Source organism: Physeter macrocephalus, chromosome 11 (assembly GCF_002837175.3).
Source record: "Physeter macrocephalus isolate SW-GA chromosome 11, ASM283717v5, whole genome shotgun sequence".
Classification (NCBI taxonomy): Eukaryota; Metazoa; Chordata; class Mammalia; order Artiodactyla; family Physeteridae; genus Physeter; species Physeter macrocephalus.
In genome coordinates, this window is record NC_041224.1 from 175,054,551 (window position 1) to 175,064,019 (window position 9,469).

At 42.5% G+C, this 9,469-nt stretch overlaps 1 non-coding gene across 1 annotated transcript; it reads left to right on the plus strand.

Annotated features, from left to right (window-relative positions):
- Positions 1-7,541: 7,541 nt before the first annotated feature.
- On the plus strand, positions 7,542-7,705 carry LOC112066788 (U1 spliceosomal RNA). Its single transcript, XR_002892869.1, has one exon. It is a non-coding gene; the product is annotated as a U1 spliceosomal RNA (small nuclear RNA).
- The last annotated feature ends 1,764 nt before the right edge of the window (positions 7,706-9,469 follow it).

Below are 9,469 nucleotides of genomic sequence, written 5' to 3' on the forward strand. Positions count from 1 at the left end.
CCTAAACTCTGAAGGAAAGACACAGATAAAACAATTTGTCAAGGGGACATGGGGACATGTGTATGCATATGGCTGATTCGCTTTGTTGTGCAACAGAAACTAACACAGTATTGTGAAGTGATTATACTCCAATAAAGATCTATTTAAAAAAATAATGCTAAACTAAAATGAAAAGAAAATTGTCAGATAAAGCCATGACATTATTTTGCCATTTCTTATAGTTTTTATTACTCTTGTAATTTATTATTTTATTTTTTAGAATATCTAAATCCCATAAACTGTGGTTGAAACATTTCCTTTTGTTCTGTCTTCCCCGCAGGCAAAATGGCAGACGGCTGACATTCTCTCCTGACATTCTCTCCTGTTGAAAAGAAGTCTCACCTCTTCTCATCTCCTTCCTTTTGTTTGGAGAGGTTCCCTGATCCTTAAAGCTATAATCCATGTTGTTCACCCACTGGGCCTGGCCCTGGCCTCAGCACCCACACCCGCAGCCTGGCTCCAACTCACCATTCCAGCCTCCTGTTTCATAAGCCTTTCATGTCTCTCTCCGGGCTTGCCAGTGGGCTGGTGGTTCCCCAGGCGTGTCATCCTTGTCCTCACTGCCACCGGGCTGCCTTCGCTTTTGCTCTGCATTCACTTGGGAACCCCTGACCTGATTCTTGATCTGACACCAATGCTCCCAACCTGGGAAAATGTGATCTACGGTCACGATTCTCTTCTGACAATGCTGTTCCTCTTCTTTTTCTGACATTTCGTGGCCATGTGCCTTTCCCCACACATTTAATAGTGTGCAACGTGCCCCTGAGTGGAGAACAGGGCAGGGAGTGTGCTAAAATCTAAGGGTAGTCAAAGGGCAGCTGGAACATCTATGGAGACTTTATGCAAATTAGAAAAAGGTGCTCCTTTAAGCTGACTTGACCACAGGCTGGGGTGCAATGTTTACAAGCAGAACAGCTGCTGAACTCCAGCCCCCACCTACCTCTTTAGCCTTTTTCAGTGCACAACCTGACCAGCTGGACATGGTGGTCCTGAGGAAAATAGGTAGTTTAAAATCTTTGTGGATATAAGTCTAATATCACCTATTTTTTCTGTGTGTGCACTGGTTTTATATGTGTGTAGGATCTTATTATGCACCAAGCACTTTTAAATCAATCTGCTTTTCATTATAAAAGTAATATATACTCTTTATGTTAAATTCGTAAAACAGAAAAAACTGTAAAAAGAGAAAGTAACAATGATTCATTACCGTATCTCAAAGCTTTATCTCTTGCTTATTTTAGCAGATTTTCACTCTTACCTTTTTAATATGTTTATAACATATATTAATAGCTATTATTTCATTTGATTATCACAAAAATCCTGTAAGCTAATTTATTTATTTATTTATATTTTTTTGCGGTCCGCGGGCCTCTCACCGCTGTAGCCTCTCCCGCTGCGGAGCACAGGCTCCGGACGCGCAGGCTCAGCGGCCACGGCTCACGGGCCCAGCCGCTCCGCGGCACGTGGGATCCTCCCGGACCGGGGCACGAACCCGCGTCCCCTGCATCGGCAGGCGGACTCTCAACCGCTGCGCCACCAGGGAAGCCCCCTGTTAGCTAATTTAATCAGAAATGATTATGCCCATTTTGGAGAGAATTAAATAAGAATATGGGAAGTGGAGAGTTGAGCGAGACACTGTGGAGAAAATGAGAAAATGGCATTAGAGAAAATGGTGTCCTGAGAAGGCAGAATTTCTTGAATGAAGTGTCTGCACCCTTCTTCAGTCCCCAGGTTCTCACTGGAGTATTCTGTGACCAAGCCCCCTGCAAAGCCTGCTCCCTGTGACCCGTGGGACTGGAGGTTTGAAGTGTAGCTTCCCGTCGCTTTGCTTGCTCATTCATTGAATGAGATTAGGCAACAGACTCCTTAAAAAATACTTGTGCCTGGGGCAGAGGAGTTGCTGGACAGAAGTGAGTCAGGGTCCTGATCATAACTGGTTTTGAGTGGTCACTGTGGCCCTGGCACCGGGCTGACGGCTCTGAATTCATTCTCCCATTTGATCTTCAAGACCATCCAGTGAGGAGGGCAAGTTGTGCTGTGGGTAGAATGGGCTCATCTATTTGTAAATTCTTAGGACAAGGCAATTCTAGTGGTAAAATCTTAGGACAAGGAAGCTTAGCACTGATGAATGTTCTGTCCGGCTGTATTACCTGGACCTGATGCAAATTTTAAAAATCTGTTTACACGAATGAACTTATCTATGAAACAGAAACAGACTCACAGACACAGAGAACAGGCTTGTGGTTGCCAAGGGGGTGGGGGAGTTGGGGAGGGATGGATTGGGAGATTAGGATTAGCAGATGCAAACTACTATATATAGAATGGATAAACAACAAGGTCCTACTGTATAGCACGGGGAACTATTTCAATATCCTGTGATAAACCATAATGGAAAAGAATATGAAAAAGAATCAATCTATCTATCTATAACTGAATCACTTTGCTGTACACCAGAAAGTAACACAACGTTGTAAATTGACTATATACTTCAATAAAATAAATTAAACAAACAATTAAAAGTTTGTTTATAATGACAATGAGCCTTCCATTTTAGCCTAAATAGATCTATCTAAAGGTGTTTCTTCTTCTTCTTTTTTTTTTTTTCGTTTTTTGGAAACTTACACTGATATGTAACGTGTTCCTAAGAACTGCTTTCTAAAGAAATAAAAGGAAGTCATTTACAGGTTAAATCTGGCAAAAGACCCAACACATTCCTAAACCTCTCAACTTAGATATTTTTAACGTTAGAATTCCAATGGATCCGAAATTGCCCAAGGAATCTCGAAGCACTGAAATTGGATTTAATCCCAGGTTTGCCATGAACATGTTTCTGTCCCATGATAATGACCTTATCTTTAACGATGCTGGGTGGGTTGCCATTAACCACTGAGCTGCACGCGCACGTTTAAAAGCTGGTGTTTCCTGCGTTTCACGGTTCCCAGGTCGCTCCTCTCTGGGAACTAACCACAAATCACTCTCCTGACTTCATGTCCCTTTCAGCTACAGCCTTATTTTTATCTTCGTTTTTATGGCCAAAGCTCTAGAAAGTGTTGTCAACATTCTGTTCTTCCATTGACTCGACTGCAATCTGGCTTCCTCTGGTCTTATTTCTTTAAAGTCACCCCTGCTAGCGGTCCTGTCCAACATGAGAAATTTAGAGAAGGGTACCAACTAAGGGGCAGTTTTTCCCGCCAGCCCGCAAACAGCACCCAGGACAGCCATTGTTACTCCATGATACTTTCCTTTTTGGAATCCGTTTTGAGACCATCTCCAAGTGACCAGAGTGGCACACAGGGAATGAACGATGCCGTTACCATCCTGGGTTCAGCCAGTCCCTGCAGTGGGAAGTCACAAACCATCCTCTTAGAGAGAAGAAAGCAGAGGGGCCATGCGACAGGTGAAGGGACCACCAGAGACGTGGGTTCAAGGCTGTCTCCGCTGCTTATTCGAAAATGGGCTTGAGCAAGTTTGCTCTGGGCCTCAGTTTTCCTTAAAAGGGAATAATAACACCTATTTTATTAGATACAACTATAGGACCTGGCAGGCAGCGAAGACCCTCTAACTATTTTTATCAGCAAACAAAGTGGAGTAAAACACAGCAGTTGTCACTAAGCAGCTGGTTCGTAGAGGCCCTCTCAGGTCTTGTCCTGGCTTTTTTCTCTTCTGTTCATGGATATATTAGGCCCTGCCAAGCTAACCTATGCCAGTCCAGTACACAGGCAGAGGATGGGCTTGAAAGTGGGATGCCAGCTTATTAACTTCCAGTTATGATTCTAATTATCCAGAGAAATTTATTTGCGCATTTGCTATGCAAGGTGCCCTCTCTTTGCCAGACACCAAATTACTGTCTAAAACGGGGGGGATAGACTTGGCCAGGAAACGCAACGTCTCTGGTGCTCTGTAGAGGGCATTCTGTTCCAGGCCCTCCCCTTGACTCAGGAATCCAAATTAGACAGCAGAAGTGAGTTTCCGAGGGACATTCTCATCTCACCGTCGGTTGAGCCCCCAGAGGTTCTGTGGCTCCTTTCCAGCTCTTTCTGCCTTGACAATGTTATGAGCCACAATGTAAATAATTTTTCTCCAGCAGTGTCTTCAAGAAAACCTTACATTTGAGGAAAACAAATATCATATGGTATCATTTATATGTGGAATCTAAAAAATAGCACCAATGAACTTAATTACAAAACAGAAACTGACTCACAGACATAGAAAAAAAACTTATGGTTACCAAAGGGGAAGCGGGGGGAAGAAATGAGGAGTAGGGAATTAACAGATGCAGTTTACTATATATAAAATAGATGAACAACAAAGATTTGCTATGTAGTAGGGAACTATATTCAATATCTTGTAATAACCTAAAATGGAATAGAATTTTTAAAAAGACTATATACATATATGTATAACTCAATCACTTTGCTATACACCTGAAACTAACACAGTATTGTAAATCAACTATACTTTAATTTAAAAAAAAAGAAAACCTTACATTTAAGAGTGCTGAGCAATTTACCAGGTGTTTTTACATGCATTCATTATAGATAAGCAGGACCGAAATTTACATACATCATTCTTCGCTCACTAGAAAAGTAAGCCTACTCCGTTCCAGGACTTGCCCAAGTCACCAAGTATTCTGGTTATCTCTTGCTGTGTACCAACGTAGTCATTCATTTGGCTCAAAAGTCTGCAATTAGGGTCGAACTTACTGGAGAAGATGCCTCTCTGCTCCGCAACGTTGGGTCCTCTGCTGGGAAGAATTAAACAGCTGGGTGGTAGAATCATTTCACTTAACGTGTCTTGTGCCTGGGCTGAGATGATGGAAGGCTGGGCTCAGCAACCTATACCTGGCCTCACAGTGTAGCTTGGGCTCCCACACATCATTGTGATCTCAAAATAGATTTCCTGCAGAGCAGCCCAGGGCTTGAAAAGTGAGTATTTCAGTGAACAAGGCAGAAGTGGAATGGCCTTTTTATGACCCAGCCTCTGAAATCACATGGTACCACTTCCGCTGTTACTCTATTGGGTGAAGCACTCCCAGGCCCATTCAGACTCAAGCAGTGGACACAGAGACCCCGCCTCTGGAGGCAAGCAGCGTCAGCGAGTTTTGGGTGTGTTTTAAAACAACTACAGCAAGTGTCAGAACAAGACCTGGATCTATTGAGTCTAAAGTCAGATTTATCGTAACTAGGTTAGTAGGGGCTATGGGGGGAATGCCAGAAGATTTAGTGAATTGGGTAGAATTCACTTCAGCCTCTGTATCTTTTACTTATTAGGTGTGTGATATTAGACAAGCCGTTCTACCTCTTTGAGTCTCAGTTTCATTATCTGTAAAATGAAGAAACAACCGTTCTAACCTTGTCGCAATGATTAAATTAAACGAGGCTTGTAAAAAACTAAGAGGGTGTTTGACACAGAATAGGTGCTCAATAAATGGGAGCTATGAATAAAAAAATTAGAAATACCCATTTAAAAATAAATAGAACTTTAAACTTATTATTATTATTAATATCATGTTTATTGTTATGAATCACCTGGTAGGTAATAATCCTAAGAAATATGTCTTCTCTCCTCCCTTCCTCCATGGTCCTAGCTCCAATGGGGCCATCACTCCCCCATCAGGTGGGCCTGATTCCTCCCCCACTTCCTTGTGTCCCTGTAGTCCTGGGGAGTAGAGGACATTTGCTAACCTCTGGTTACTTTGCTTCCACTCTTCAGTTTCTTGGCTTCTTCTCTCATCTGTAAAACCATCCCCTCTGCTCGGAATATCCAGCATGGTGTCTGTTTCCCTGAGTGGACCCTGACGTATACAGGTCAATGTACAAATGACACTGGGGCTCTGTCAGCAAGGATGAGGAGGGGTGGGGAGAGGATATGGATAAGAACAAGGTGTTTCCCTCCCTCTCTCCTTCCCTCCTCCCCTCTCTTCTTTTGCTCCTACCATCCCTTCTTTTTGTTGTTGTTGTTTTTAACATCTTTATTGGAGTACAATTGCTTTATAATGGTGTGCTACCCTCCCTTCCTTCCTTTCTTTTTTGTTTTCTCTTTTTCGGAGATGGAGCAATCCTATGAGTGATCCTCCACAGCTTGCTGTTTTCACAGTTAGTACACATAACTCTAATTCATGCTGTTCTGATTCACTTAAAACGCTGCATGGCGCTATTTACAGTAGTCAAGACATGGAAGCAACCTAAATGTCCACCAACAGATGAATGGATAAAGAAGATGTGGCAGATATATGCACACTGGAATATTACTCAGCCATAAAAAATGAAATAATGCCATTGGTAGCAACATAGGTGCAACCCGAGATTATAATAATAAGAGAGAAAGAGAAAGAGAAATACTATATGATATAATTTATATGTGGAATCTAAAATATGACACAAATGAACTTATCTACAAAACAGAAACAGACTCACGGACATAGAGAACAGGCTTTTGGTTGCCAAGGGGGAGGGAGTTGGGGAAGGGATGAAGTGGTAGGCTGGGGTTAGCAGATGTAAGCTTTTACATATGGAATGGATAGACAGCAAGGTCCAGGTGTATAGCACAGGGAACTATATTCAGTATCCTATGATAAACCATAATGGAGAAGAATATAAAAAAAAGTATGCAAGGACCTCCCTGGTGGCACAGTGGTTAAGACTCTGAGCTCCCAAAGCAGGGGGCCCAGGTTTGATCTCTGGTCAGGGAACTAGATCCCACATGCATGCCACAACTGAGAGTTTGCATGCACAATCAAGGAGCCTGCCTGCCGCAACTAAGACCTGGTGCTACTAAATAAATATTTTTTAAAAATGCATATATAGGAGATGGAAGCAACCTAAGTGTCCATCATCGGATGAATGGATAAAGAAGATGTGGCACATATGTACAATGGAATATTACTCAGCCATAAAAAGAAACGAAATTGAGTTATTTGTAGTGAGGTGGATGGACCTAGAGTCTGTCATACAGAGTGAAGTCAGTCAGAACGAGAAAAATCACACACCGTATTCTAACACATATATATGGAATCTAAGGAAAAAAAAAAAAAAAGGTCATGAAGAACCTAGGGGTAAGATGGGAATAAAGACACAGACCTACTAGAGAATGGACTTGAGGACATGGGAGGGGGAAGGGTAAGCAGGGACGAAGTGAGAGTGGCATGGACATATATACACTACCAAACGTAAAATAGATAGCTAGTGGGAAGCAGCGTCATGGCACAGGGAGATCAGCTCGGTGCTTTGTGACTACCTAGAGGGGTGGGATAGGGAGGGTGGGAGGGAGGGAGACGCAGGAGGGAAGAGATATGGGAACATAAGTATGTGTATAACTGATTCACTTTGTTATAAAGCAGAAACTAACACACCATTGTAAAGCAATTATACTCCAATAAAGATGTTAAAAAAATGCGTATATATGTGTAACTGAATCACTATGCTGTACAGCAGAAATTAACACAACGTTGTAAATCAACTATACTTCAATTAAAAAATGTAAAAAATAAAAATAGCTGCATGATACTTACCTGGCAGGGGAGTTACCATGATCGAAAAGGTGGTTTTCCCAGGGTGAGGCTTATCCACTGCACTCTGGATCTACCGACCCCCGCGATTTCCCCAAATGTGGGAAACTCGACTGCATAATTTGTGGTAGTGGGGGACTGTGTTTGTGTTCTCGCCTACATAAAATAAAAAGCTGCACGATATTCCATATTATGGATGCACCCTAGCACATCTATTCATTTCACTATTGATAGACCGTAGTTTACAGTGTTTCCGTTTTTGCTACAACAAACAGTTCTACATTAACCATACGTTTATGCACATATATCCCTGTAGATTCACTCTCATTTCTGTAGAATACATTTCCAAAGGTGGAATTTCTGGATCAAAGAGTATGTGTATTTTTAAATTTGTCAATTACAGAAATATTTTTAAATCAAGAAACATCACCAGATTACTTTCCCCAAAGTCTGTAGCATTTACCTTCCCTTTAACAACTTATTTCCACTAATTATTCAGCACCAAAAGACCTCCGTGCTTATATTTGGATAACTACAACCAGGCTTGGCCCTTGAAATGTCTATTTGATGAATCAAGGATTTGGAGAGTGAAGAATCCGATAATAAAAGCCATGCCCAAGTTTGCTGATTGAGATAAGTTTTTATTATTTATGGGTTTGTTCTGTTTTACCCCCTGCATGCCATAAAAAGTCAGCTTTTGAAAAAGGGCCTTCTCTCTACAGAAATCCCATCCTCTAATCTGTGAGTCCATGTAGGTGTCCTTGATACATTTTATAATAAGGCACTTGAGAGGCTAATTGCATTGTATTTATAGCCTGTAGAGGTGGTTCCCACTTCAAATGAGGAGTTTCCTTGGTAATGTACTAATAACCACAGGTTCCGAGAGGCTAAACTGAGACTAACGCAGGAAAATTCAAAGCGGGACTTGCAGGGGACCCCAGAAAGGCACTGAAGGGAACAGACAGACCGTTTGAGAGAGACAGGAGAGGCCTGGGGCGAGGGCGCGTTTCATTTGATTCCTGTGCCTTCTGGGTTTTCCAGTAACCTTGGGTTTAAAATCTGCACCAATGTTAAGCTTGGTATTGACTCCTGAATTCCTATGGTTCAAAGGATCCAAATGTCTCTATGGAGTCTGAACAGCTGCCCCTGGTTTCTGGTCCACCCAGACCCTGCTGTCCTGTATTCTACTACTGCCCGCTTCCAACTGTTCCAACATTCCCGGGAGATTTCATCTCTCCTTCAGGACGGATGAAGTAGCTAGCCTGTCTCTCCTTACTTTTATCTCTTTATCTCTCTTCCAATTCCCATTAAATTTTCCAGTTAACACAAACCAGTTCCAAATTACTGTGAATCACTGTGAATAAGTGTCATTTCAGCACTTACATAGTTGGTTTGAAATAATAATAATTAGTAAATGCGAATGGAAAACATTTTGGACTATTGTGTTCTAAGCAGTAAGCTAGACAGACACGATAGTTCTGTAAGTAGGAATAATGATCTCTTTGACAGAGGATGGGACTGAGGCTCAGAGAGGGTTAGTGACTTGCCCCAAACCACACAGGCAGACGTGGACTTTAAATGCAAACCTTACTGGACTTTGACGTCCGTGCTGTGTTTAGACTGTCCCACCTCCAGGCAGCCTGCCAAATGGCACTGGCTGATCGTTATTTTGAAGGGTGTACACTGCCTCTGCCGTGGCCCTTCGCTCTGCTTCATCCTCCTTCTCATCATCCCATGTGGTGAAGACCCACTGTGTGCCAGGCACTGGGGGAGGTGCCTTCATAGACCTGGTTACGAACTACCTTGTATGATTCCAGGAAGGTGGGAACCTCATCTGGTGCGTTTGAGTGCGTGCAGTTCCTGGCCCAGTGCTGAGGGTCTGGTACACACTCAAGCCGTTATTTCTTCTTTTCACCGTAAGAA